Source organism: Coccinella septempunctata, chromosome 1, assembly GCF_907165205.1.
Source record: "Coccinella septempunctata chromosome 1, icCocSept1.1, whole genome shotgun sequence".
Classification (NCBI taxonomy): domain Eukaryota; kingdom Metazoa; phylum Arthropoda; class Insecta; order Coleoptera; family Coccinellidae; genus Coccinella; species Coccinella septempunctata.
The window spans coordinates 21,556,707-21,569,992 of record NC_058189.1 but is presented as its reverse complement, the minus strand read 5'-3'; the positions used below and the strand labels follow the sequence as shown (position 1 = coordinate 21,569,992).

General features: G+C 39.3%; 1 protein-coding gene across 1 annotated transcript in view; it reads left to right on the top strand.

Annotated features, from left to right (window-relative positions):
- Positions 1-13,286, top strand: part of LOC123323050 (intraflagellar transport protein 122 homolog) — a 216,085-nt gene that overhangs the window by 176,758 nt on the left and 26,041 nt on the right. The window lies entirely within an intron of this gene.

Sequence of the window (13,286 nt, the reverse complement as noted above, 5' to 3'; positions counted from 1 at the left end):
TCGGAAATCGAATAATCAGCAGAAATGCTGATGTGAATTGGCCACCAAGAAGCTGCGATCTGACGCCATTGGATTATTATCTTTGGGGAGCGGTGAAAGATAAGTGTTACGCCAACAATCCAGAAACAATTCAAGACCTCAAGATCGAAATTCAAGCTGCTATTGGTGAAATAGAGCCCCAAACAATCGAAAATGTATTAAAAAATTGGGTGAAACGAATAGGCTACTGCCAAGTCAGCCGTGGTGGTCATTTGGCCGAAATTATTTTTCATGAATAAATGTCATGAACCAACCTTTTAAATAAATGTTCAACCATTGAAAAATATTGAGCAGTTTTTTTTTATAGCAAAATTAAATTCCAATTTTTAAATGGGCCACCCTTTAATAGAGCTATTTCTCCTTTAGGAAATGTTTAGTCTAGAGAAATGTTGTCTAGCTTCACCCATCATGAGTAATAATTTCTTTTCCCATCTTCATTGGGCCCAGATACTATAGGCCTAAGTATGTTCAGATGATCGTGGACAACGCACGTTTGAATCTACTCGCTATCATGTCACCTCGCGAGCTATGGTACGATCATCTGCACTTTACCCAATACAAACAAACGATTAAATGAACCTTATTCAAAATAAAAAGAATTGCACATAAATTCAACAACAGCAGCAGATTGCATAATAATAATAATTAATAATAACTGCGTTACATAATTATTCCGGCCGAAAGAACTCTGGCTGAGATTTGGGTGCGCAGAATGCAGAAAGCAGTGTTGCTCGGGCCACTTCGAGTCATCAGGTCCACTGAAATGAAAGAGCTACTTGCAGTTCATCTCTTTTTCGAGGATGAAGAATTATCCCTAGTATATGCGATAGGTTTTCAATGGAAATCCAAACAAAAGCTTGAAGTCTCACTTCCGTGAGAGGGCGGAAAAAGTCTAGACTTCCGTTCCAAGACTTCAGAGTTCGATTCTCACCGGTGTTTCATTAAAACAATCATAGCTGGGCATTAACTCGTTAATCCGTTAATCGTTAATTAACGAAGTTAACATTTTATCTACCGGATCAACTTTTAAGTTAATTTAATTTTTCATTAATGGACTCGTTAACTACCGTTAAATTCTCTCCAAGTCCGCCAATCGTTAATCCGGACCAACTAATATTTACCGCCGTGAAAGACACTTTATGACAAGTTCGTTCGAAACTATGTATTGCCAGAGCGTGTGAGTGAGAAAAGAACACTGCTAAAAAAGTGGACTCGCATTATTCGTTGGATCGTTTCGCCCTTGTGAATCGAGCCTTAGTTAGCGACGACGACGGCGCGACGCGGCGTGTAGACTGTTTAGAGTAACGAGTGTTTTATTTGCCTGTGCAGTGTGTAAAATATTATCTTTATGACTTTAGCCTTGCGGCTTTCACACTCCTCTCCAGAGGAACATTCACTTATCCCAGGTATCAAAAGGATCCACCTCTGTTGGATCCCTTTCCTGGTTTTCGGGCTCGTGTTGGTGGTCGGGTTCGGGCCGCTCCTCGGCTCCTTGCTGTCGGTTGGATTCCTGATCCACCCGAGGCTTCACCAACAGAAATCAAAGAGATAATAATGAAACTGAAAAACCGGAAAGCACCAGGAGAAGATAGGATAACGAATTATATGTTGAAGAAATTGCCTAGAAAAGGAATAGCAGCCTTGACGAATATAACAAACGGAGTGATGAGGACCGAATACTACCCAAAGAGATGGAAAACTGCAGAAATGATAGTTTTCAACAAGCCTGGAAAGGAACGGAAATTTCCTCAAAATTATAGACCAATCAGCCTATTATCAGCACTAGGAAAAGTCGTCGAGAGGGTTATCGCCAAAAGGCTGAATGAGGAAACAGAAATGTTGAAGATAATTCCACCCGAACAGTTTGGATTTCGACGAGAACACTCGACTGAACTCCAATTACTACGGCTCATAGAATACGTCACCGAAGGAATGCAGACCAAACAGGCCACAGGATTAGTTCTGATGGATATCGAGAGAGCTTTTGATAGAGTATGGCACGAAGGCCTAATCTACAAGATGAAAAAAGCAGGATATTCGACCAAGCTATGCAAGATTATAAGGAACTATCTGAGGAATAGAAACTTTTATGTGAAAATAGATGGAGCAACCTCTCAAATCAGACAATTAGAAGCGGGAGTGCCTCAAGGATCGGTACTTGGACCTCTGCTTTATGTAATATACGTCTATGATATCCCGAAGAATGCTAGAAATATGCTCACATTGTACGCAGATGACACAGGAATAGCGTTCAGACATCGACGCCCAGAGATCATACACCGGAGACTGCAGGAAGCCATAGATGAATTACTCAAATGGTGCATCAAATGGAAAATCCAAATCAATGGAAGAAAGACTCAAGCAATATTACTGCAAAAGAGAAGATTGAGGATGGAAGAAAACCTTGAAGTTGATGGAGAAGAGGTTGAATGGAAAAATGAAGCAACATACCTAGGAGTGACGCTTGACAGAGGACTTACATGGAAAAACCACATCAAATGTGCAGTTGATAAAACAAAAGCCGCAATGAGTAAACTTTATCCACTCATAGGCAGAAGAAGTCATATGAATAAGAACATCAAGTTGACGATGATTAAAACAATTGCGCGACCACAACTCACATATGGATCGGCGGCATGGGGCTTCGCAGCCAAGACCCACATCAAGAAAATACAGGCCACTGAGAATAAACTCCTTAGAATGGCGATGGACGTACCCTGGTTTGTTAGGAACAAACAAATCTACAAGGACTTGGAATGGGAACCAGTTACAGAATTTATGAAGAGAAAGGCGGAAAGGATATTCGACAAAGCCAAACAACATCCAAATGAGGAACTACGAAGATTAGTCGACTACGATCCAACGGAAGAAGCTAGAAGGTCAAGAACCTACTACCGAAGACCCAAAGATCAGGTAAGGATTTAAATGTAACCAAAGAAGAGCTTAACCTATAAAAGCTATAGGCAGCATACAAATATCAACACGACTATGATCGTGTGAGAGTCCAGAAACCATAAGAGTCAACTGGTTAATAGGCAAAATGCCCGGAACCTATGAAGAAGCAGTTAAGGGTTTTTAGTGGGTCTCGAGCTCGGAGAGTGAGAATCCCCACACTGTTCCCCCTCAGGAGAGGGTGTGTTCGTCTGTTTGCAGATTTTCCCCCTGCTACACCAAAAAAAAAAAAAAAAAAAGATCCACCCGAACTTCTGTCGAAGCAGACGGTGTTCTTCTGAATTTCCCATGTACTTTCGTACAGTTCTCGCCGTTCCCAGCAGTACCGCCTTCTGCATGACTTTATAGATATTTTCGTCCAACTGAAGTTTCCTCAAGCTCTCTGGTATCAGCCCTGTAGATGAAATGACAATGGGGATGGTCTTGATATCTTTTAACTTCCACTGTTTCCTGTTTGTTCCTCTAGATCTCTGTATTTTGAGAATTTTTCGGTGTGCCTATCTAGAAGATTGTTATTATTTGGAATCGCTACGTCGATGAATAGTTCTCATCCTTATTCAGCAATATGAGGTCAGGTCTATTGTGAGTTATTTTGCGGTCTGTGAGACCGCAGACCGTGCGATCCCAGTAGAGCTTATGATGTTCACTTTCCAATAAAGCATTCGGATGGTAAATGGGGAACCTTTTTTGACGTTAGAAGTTGGTATGTTATTGCCAATTCTTGGTAAAGAATCTTGGCAACAGCATCATGTCTATTTGTCCGTGCCTTCTGACATCCTCCAGTGATGTGCTGGATAGTTTCATGTGCTGCAGAGCCATATCCTTCACTGAGGCGTCCTTGGCGACATATTTCATGTAGTTCCTTGTGGGAATCACTTGATCCTGGATGGCGAGGATGAAGCCCTCTGTCACGGGAAACAACCTTCCGGAAGTCAACGAGTAGTTCGACGCTGATATGTCGATGTAATCATGTTTGACCTCGTTCTGGTGCCTTCCATGCAAGTTTCCGAGTGGACCTGTTGTAGCTTCAACAGAGTAGCAACACAACAAACAAAACAAACACAAACTACTCGATGCAGTTCTGACGAAGCAGCCTTGTTCAGGAAATATTCTCGAAGTCCTTCAATTTCCTGGGACATGCGGTTGGACAAGTCAACAATTCCTCTACCCCTAAGTTCTCGTGGCAGCTCTGTCCTTTCTATTGAGCTTTTGGTGTGATGTTTATCATATTTTGTCAGCATCGTGTTTATTTTTCTCTGTCTCTGTAGATCTGCTAAATCCGTGCTGGTCCAAGAAATGATACCGAATGAGTAGCTCAGTGCTAGGCAAGCGTAGGTATTATTCGCTTTTATCAGATTCCTGCTGTCAAGATCAGCAGTGGTACTACGATCGATAGATAATCTATCGACAACTTATCGATGTCGAATTCGATGAGGCGTTGTCGGCAATCTAATTACACCCGACAGTTTTCGTCTTAACAAGATGTTCATACAGAGAATACTGATCATCCATGGTACAAATTTTCCACTATTCGACTTAAAGATAAGACAGGAAAAAAGAGGAAAAACGGGATTATTGTCGAGTCGTGCGCTTGTCGTGAGCTTGTGGTACTTAGCCAGTTCTCATTATCCTTCTCATTCTCCTCCGTTAATTTTTTCTTCATCTTTTCTTGCCTGTTTTATGCCTACATACTTCTATGTGTCTCCTTCCTTTAATGCTTCAATTTCTGCAAGTTTTTTTATTTCAATTCGCGATAAAATATGGAAAGCATCAGCGATTTGTGATTCTATAGGGTTTCCGAAAAAATATTGTACGCAACACGCCGGAAAATAGTTTTTTTGGACTCACAGAGTTCCAGGACTCGTCTACGGCTAGAAATTTTGTCTATTCGTTCAAAAAAACCCTATTTTCCGGACTTGTTACGTAAATTACTATTTTAGATGGAGTGAAAATACACTTCATAAACAACTTTCACCGGTAGGCTGTTCCACACTTTGAAAACTCTATTGGATAAAATATTTTGGCGGATTGTTGTTTTGGACAAATTTGAAATTGTGGCCACGTAGGGTATTATTGGTGTTCTATGGAAACATTTGTGACAGATCCACGCCGAACAATCCGTAGAGAGCTCGGTATGTTGAGGTCATAGACATAGAGACATGGACTGAGCAATGCCAGCATAAAATTGGCTATTTATTAGAAAGAGAGAAAAGCTCGTCGGGACATACCTTTCTCTTTTTTGTTCACATAGAGGTGAGTGTAGACCAATCAAAATTCTAGAAAAAGACAACTGCATTCCCGACGTGTTTTTCTCTCTGTCACTTTTTTTGACCGTATTTCATGCATAGATATAAAGGGAAGGCACAGTCCATGTCTCTATGTCTATGGTTGAGGTGAGGTCCCCCCACTGTCGACGATTACCGACAACGATAACAACAGTTTGCAAGGAGAATATTCTACATCGGGTTGGATAGGACAATGCCAACCATAGGTGATCAGTGGAAACATTTCCGAAAGATAAGCCCCAGTCTTCAGAAGGGGCAGAATATGGGCATTTGCCGTGGACGCCAAATTTTAGAGGGTGCCGGAATGTTGAGCAGGATGAACGCTGGTAAAAATCGTCGCCTTGGACGTGAATTGGTCTGATCCACTCAATATAAATTTCGAGTAAAACGCATTCGAACTTTTTTCGCTCTAGAAAATAATTAACGCCTAGCTCACGACTGGTTGCGTAATATAGAATTCAAGTGTCAGCTCGTGGATCATTAATTTTATCTCCTATTGAATATTTCAAATCAGTCCTTTAGGAAACAGTAGTAAAACGATCCAAGCCGCTAGGTTGTATTCGCTAAAAAACATTGTTGCTTCGATCTTTTAGCAATTTTGCTAGAACTCAACGAATAAGCTACAAATCGATTGAGTGTGTTCGCTACTCTAGAATATGAGCTTTTTTGAAGTTGTCTACAGTTCTAACTCAAAAAACCTAAAATTGTGGATTAGACTCATTCACATCCAAGGCGACGAAATATCCAACGTTAAAAATGGGTATGATGCGAAAACATTTGAAAATTTAGGATGAAATAAAAAGAATCCACGTGGAAACATCTTCTCCTTCCAACATTTTCACCTCGGGGGTGATCACCTTAGACCTCCCACGAAAAAACAAATGTTCATTTCCGCCTATGCCCGAGGCGTCCATCATCTTAACCCGGGGCCTGTGACAGATCCACGCCAAACAGTCCATGGAAAATAACTCTATATGTTATGATCAGACTCCCCCTGTAGTCGCCGATCACCAACCATTTGCAAGGAAAATATTCTCAATGGAATTGGATACTCAGGATAGTCATATATGGAGCGTTCCAGTCGAATATTAATTGATTTATCACGCAGTGGGTGATAGCATTTCTACAGTCCTCTCCTTTCTCATGGCATTCCCTGTATTCATCGTTAAATTTTCGTAATCTGTATATGATGTGTATTGTTCTAATACTGTTTGTATTATATTGTATTTCAAATTTTGTAATGTGGCTGATAGCCATACGATAAATAAAGAAATAAAGGTGAGTATTCAGACCAAAGCAGAGAAATGAAATTGGGCCTAATACTGACCGCTGAGGTATCCAACTCGTCACCATCCTAGACGTCGAAGTTCTCTGCTGGAATGCTCGGATTCACGCCAACAATATTCCCTCTATTCCGAAATGATCAATCTTGTGCAAGAGCCGTATGAAGGGAACTAAGTAGAGGATGTCGACATCATCCACATTCCCTTCAATTCGAATTATTAGGGATTGAAAGATATTTTGGTAGGAGAATCTAAGTATTTGTCTTGAAATTTCTTATTGGCATTGGCATTCTCCCCAACATACAAGGAATATAAATAATTTTTTTTATCGATAAATGACTATTTCTGGACAAACAAATTATGCCCCTTTTCTTCGGATTCATAAGAAGTATTCGAATAGGTTCATGAAGAACGTCAATAAGAGTGCAATACTTCTTGAATGTGCAGAAAAATATATTTTTGATTCCTTTTTTTTTGTGTAGCAGGGGGAAAATCTGCAAGTCAGACGAACCACCCGCAAGTGTGAGGTTTCTCACTCTCCTGAGCTCGAGACCCACTAAAAACCCTTAACTGCTTCTTGAATATTGGTTTCGGGCATTTGCCTATAAACCGTTCATCTCTTAGTCGGTTTTCTTCTCGCACACTTTCGTGCTGGGATTTATGTGTTTATCCTCTATTGGAAAACACTTTATTGGAGTTTCTGTTGTTATTTTGATCTCTTTTTAATTGTTCTCTTATTCTCCTTCGATAAATTCACATTCCCCTTTTGTCTTCCTCTGGGTCGCAGTCCACTAGTCTCCTTTGTTCTTGATTCGGATGGTTTTTTGCTGTTGCGAATAATTTCTCTGCTTTTCTGTTCATGAATTCCGTAATGGTTTACCATTTTACGTCCCTATAAATCTGTCTATTCCTGACAAACCAAGGTGCATCTATTGCACATCGTAGCAGCTTGTTTTCAGTGGCCTGAATTCTTTACCGCTCTTTACCGCGAAACCCCAGGCAACTGATCCGTAAGTCAGTTGGGGCCTAACAATGGCTTTGATTATCTTCAATTTTGTCTCTTTCGACATGTGGCTTCTTCTTCCTATCGGAGGAAAGAGTCTATTCATGGCTGCTTTCGTTTTGTCGATTCCTTATTTGATATGACTTTTCCAAGTGAGTCCTTTGTCAAGCGTTATTCCTAAATATTTGGCTTCATTTTTCCAGTCGATTATTTCGCCGTCAACTTCTAGATTCGTTGTGGGTGGCAGTCTTCTCTTCTCAAGTAATATTGCTTGGCTCTTTTGTCCATTGAGCTTGATTTTCCACTTTATGCACCAGTCATTTGTTTCGTCAATCGTTTCTTGTAGAACTCGTTCTATTACTTCTGGGTTGCGGTGTCGAGTTCCTATGCCTGTGTCGTCAGCATATAACGTTAGCATGGTTCTTGGATTTTTCGGAATATAGTGAATGTATATGTTATACAGAAGTGGCCCAAGCACTGACCCTTGGGGTACTCCAGCCTCTATATCTCTTGTTTAGGAGCATTGTCCTCCCACTTTCACGTAAAATCTTCTATGTTTGAGATAATTCCTGATCAACTTGCATATTTTGATCGAATATCCAGCACATCTCATCTTATCTCATCCTTCATGTCGAATGCTCTGGCGACGTCTAGTAAAACAAGACCTGTAGCTTGTTTATTTTGGAATCCTTCTGTAATGTATTTTGTGAGCCTTAATAATTGTTGCTCTGTTAAATGTTCCCTTCTGAATCCGAACTGTTCTGGTGGAATAAGTTTCAGATTTTCGTGGCGTGGCGATAATTCTTTCTACTAATTTTCCTAACGCCGACAGTAGACTTATCGGTCTGTAGTTTTGTGGGAACTTCTTCTCTTTGAATGGTTTATTGAATACTATGACTTCTGCTGTTTTTCATTTATCTGGGTAGTGTTCTGTCCTCATAATTCCATTCGCGATATTTGTTAGAGCGGCTATACCTTTTCTAGGTAATTTATTTTACATAACATTCGATATTTTATCGCTTCCGGGAGCTTTCCTCTTCTTCAAACTTCTAATTGTTTCCCTGATTTCATTTGACGATGTTGGCTTGTGTATTACAGCAGTCGCTGGTAATTCATCCATTTCTTCATCATTTTCTTCAACCAGTTCTTCCAAATCTTCATTATCGTCGTCTATCCTGTAATTTATTCTCGATTCTCGTTCGATCGAGTCCGCCAATGCATCTGCCTTATCAGTATTGGTATACGACATTCGCTTTTCTCCGTGTAGGGGTGGAATTTTAGTCTTTTCTTCTCTTAGGCTTTTTTGCATTCTCCATGCAGAATGATCGATTATATTCAGTTCTTGAACCCTTTTGTTCCATCTGCTTGTTCTTAGATCTTTCAGGGCATTTTTCAGAACTTGGCTATGTCGGTTGAGGTTCCTTCTATTCAGATCATTTTTATTCATCCGATATATTCTTCTGAGTCTTCGATTTTCTCGTATAAGATCATTTACTTCTTTAGGCGTATCGCCATGCGGATGACTTGGTGCTGGTCTCTTCACTCTTCTCGTGCTTTTTTTGTAAGCTTTCAATATAATCTCTTCCAGTTTAGCCCGGGTGTTCACTGTAAGCGTATTCGAGCGGCTACACGCTCACGCGAAATGAGCGTTTGCATCCGCTACAAAACAGGCGGCGCGGCGCTACAGAGGTTGTCCACTGGAGGCGGCTTCGTGCGTTCAATTCAGTGTTGGAGCCGAAGGATCGTTCTCAATACAGTATTGCTTGTTGTTTGCGATGGCTGCAATTTTTATAGCCAAAATCAAATAGAGAATTCAACCATTTCTAATGTCAACCGAAGAACGGACCTTATATATTTCCCAACTACTACTGAATGAATCGAATTTTATTTTACTGACAATGCGATGAGAACAACGAGAAACAATTCTTCCAATAAGTATTCAATTGTTTGAACTACTCATCCAGAAAAACTATCCTAGCTTTCTTCCTCAGCTAATTTTTTGGTGACCAAAAATGCGTGTTTTCGTTTTTTTTTTCGATTTTATCTCCCCTTGAAAACCGAATATAAACAAAGCTCAATTTTTTTCTTATAGATCACTCAATTCTCGATTGAGGCGGCGTTCCTCAATCCGTTTCCATATTAGAGTATATCAATGTTGAGCAAAATATCAGAGATATTGTCGTTGACTGTCAATGACCACGAAATGGTCTATGACGTTTTAAATCTGAAATCTTAACGAAAAAATTGTATTTGTGTAATGGACGCGTTTTTTCAATCGATGTGGAATTTAATGCTTTACAACTTTTTTATACGTTTTTATACTTCTCTTATATATAATAATAATAATAATAATAATAATGTTTATTTCAAAGAATGTTACAAGTACATGGTAAATGCACATTAAATGAAACAACGTCAAAAACCTTACACCCTATCTGTCTAGGTAATCTCCAATGGAATAGGGTTCTAGTGTGATGAGCATCTCTTTCAAATTCTTTTTGAAGACATAAATACTTTTACAATTTTTTAATTCGTCAGGAAGTCTATTGAACATTCTGATACAGGCATAAGTTGGGTGTTTCTCAGTGATAGAAAGTCTATGTTTGGGGTAACAAATATCAAAATTCCGAGTGTGATAGGTATGCATTGAACTACATAGTTTATATTCACCTAGGTTCCTAAACATATAGATCAACAATTCATAAATATAAAGAGAATATACGGTTAATATTTTGTTCTCTTTGAAAACTCCCCTGCATGATTCCCTGTAACCCAGCCCAAAGATGATTCTGATGATTCTCTTCTGGATGCGGAAAATCTCTTGTAATCCAGAACATGCTCCATAGAAAATCAAACCGAATCTCAGTAAGCTCTCAAAGCTGGCAAAATAAAATATTCTTAGCGAATCAGCATTTAAGTATTGGCTGGTTATTCTCAAGTTATAAACGACAGAGTTTAATTTCTTTCCCAGACTGATAATATGGGCTTCCCATTTGAGGTTTTCGTCTAAATGGACTCCTAAAAATTTTGTTGTGGTTTTAGGTTTTGTTACTAGGTTTTCCAATTCGATAGTAGTTGGTGTCTGTATCCTCTGTTGTGATGTTCTGAAGAGTATAACATTCGTTTTGTCAGCGTTGAGAAATAATCCATTCTTCTTGAACCATTCCTCAATTCTATTGAACAGCAAAGAACTGGTCCTGAGTAGCTGAGGATAATCCGAACCTGGTACTAGCATACTCGTGTCATCTGCATAGTTTGTTAGAAGACAATCAGTTAGATTGTTTTCCGTGGGCATTTCATCCGAGTATCTGCTTTCATTTTCTTCCCCTGATGTATTAATCTTGCTCATGTCATTCAAAAACTCTCGCAATTCTTCAGCAATTCCAACTGCGCCGCCTAGAACCTCTTCTACTGTAGCATTCTCGTCCCAAGTATCCTCAAGGATAGTAGATACGTCGTTAATAAAGAGAACAAATATAATGGGGCCTAATATGCTTCCCTGTCCAACACCTGAGGGGTTCTCTTGGATTTCTGATTTTGAGATGTTGCCATCTTGTTTTATGACTGTTCTTTGTCTTCTGTTTCCTAAGTACGACTTGAAAACCAATCTAGTGCAATGCCTCTCACACCATATTTTTCAAGTTTCATCAAGATGTATTCATGGCTGAGACAATCAAATGCCTTCGATAGATCCAAAAATATGCCCAATAGGATTTCATTTTTTTCAAATGCCTCAACAATTTTTTCTGTAAACTGCAGTATGGCACTTGTTACAGACTTTCCTCTAATGTAACCGTGCTGGTTTTTGTTCAGTATGCTACATTTGCTAAGAAAGCTCACCAACCTGTTGCACGCAGCCATCTCAAATATTTTAGAGAACGATGGCAATATGCTAATGGGCCTATAACTTTCAAACAAACTGCGATCCCCTTTCTTATAGACAGGAATTACTGAAGCTAATTTTAGTTGTTCAGGGAAAATTCCATATACAAAAGAATTATTAACCATATAACTCAGAACTTCTGTTATACTACTCAAACATTGCTTGATGATAATTATTGGTATTTCGTCATCTCCACTGGTAAATTTATTCTTGAGTCTTTTACCCAATGATAGGATCTCATTTTCTGTAACGGGGTTCAAGAAGAAAGACAGTTGGTTTGGAAGGATGTTACAGCTGAAAGTAGATCTTGTACTGTTCTGCATCAGATTAGGTATTACTTCTAGCAAGAAGCTATTATAGTGATTAGCTGTTTCAGCTGGAGTTTCCCTGAAGTGACTATTGGAACTGGAATGCTTGTCTTTACCAACCACATCGTTGTATATGGCCCACATTGTTTTTGTTTTATTATCTGATAGAGAAATTTTTCTGTGATAGTTGTTCGAACGACTTTTAATTAGTAAGTTGTTATACTCCTTCTTGAACCGATTGTATGTTTGTTTCATTTCAGGGTGATAGTGCGAGATTAACTGTAATGCACTGAGTTTGTTTTTCCATTCCTCTATCTCTGGGTCGAAGATTTTGGGCTTGCACCGTTGTGGGACAACTAGTTTGAGTGGAAAGCATTCATGGAACAGTCTCAGAAAGAGATTCATGAAACAATTCCATTGTGAATTTACTTGACTCTCTCCCGCGTTATATACCTGTTGCCAATCTTGTTCTGTCAGTTTTTTGGAAAAAATTTCTATACTTTTGGACGTATAAGTTCTTTTGTAGTACATGCTAGGTTTAATAGCAAAGTTCAATGTGAATGAGAGTTTAAGCCCTAAGTGATCTGAGACAGCCGTATACAATACATCGGTTGAACAGATACATTCACAGTTAGTGAGAACATTATCTATACCTGATCTAGATGTAGGAGTTATTCTAGTGTATTCATTGAAAGCAGAACTGAATGAATATGAACTGAGTAAGAGGTTCATTCTGACAATATTATTGTGATCATCTTTCAAATCAATATTAAAATCACCTGATATAAAAGTTAATTTTCTGTCCAAGACAAGTACTTCCAAGACATCTTCTAGTTTTTCGTAAAATAATTCTAGTGAGCTCTTGGGTGACCGATAAACACTGATAACAACGACACTTTGATTGCCCATAAAACACTCCACTGCAGCACACTCAAACACTCGATGCTCAGCTAAGTTATTTATTCGTTGGTGGACTCTATATTTGGTACCGTTCTTGATTTACATCAACAGCAGCTCCTCCATGTCTTCTCTCCTGTCGACAGTAGTGGGTAGCCAGGGTGAAGTTCTGTACTTTGTATGATTGAAGCTGTGCTTCAGTCTTCCAGTGCTCAGATAATGTGAGGAAATGGCAATCTGGATGTCCTTCGAGTAAGGCGTTCAGTTCATTTATACTGTTTCCTATGGACTGCATATTCTGCGATATGAGGCTTACTTGGTGTGCTGATCTTTTGTTTCTTATAAAAAATCGCCTCCTTGTTGATCTAAGAAATCTTTGTGTTTATGGAAGTCAAAGCGCTTTATTCCGACTCCATCAGGCCAAAAATCTGATGCGTACATATCGTCCTTTTTGTTGAAAGGAGCTGTTACCACATATCGCCGTAGACTGTTCTCAGAGGTTGGTATTTCTTTGACATTAACTTCAGCGTTTTCGAATCCAGGAGAGTTTTTGATAAAGTCCTTTATTTTTTCTTCCGTTGCGTTCCTGTTTACTCTGTAAAGATATAAACATATTTTCTTTTTCGGTCCACTGAA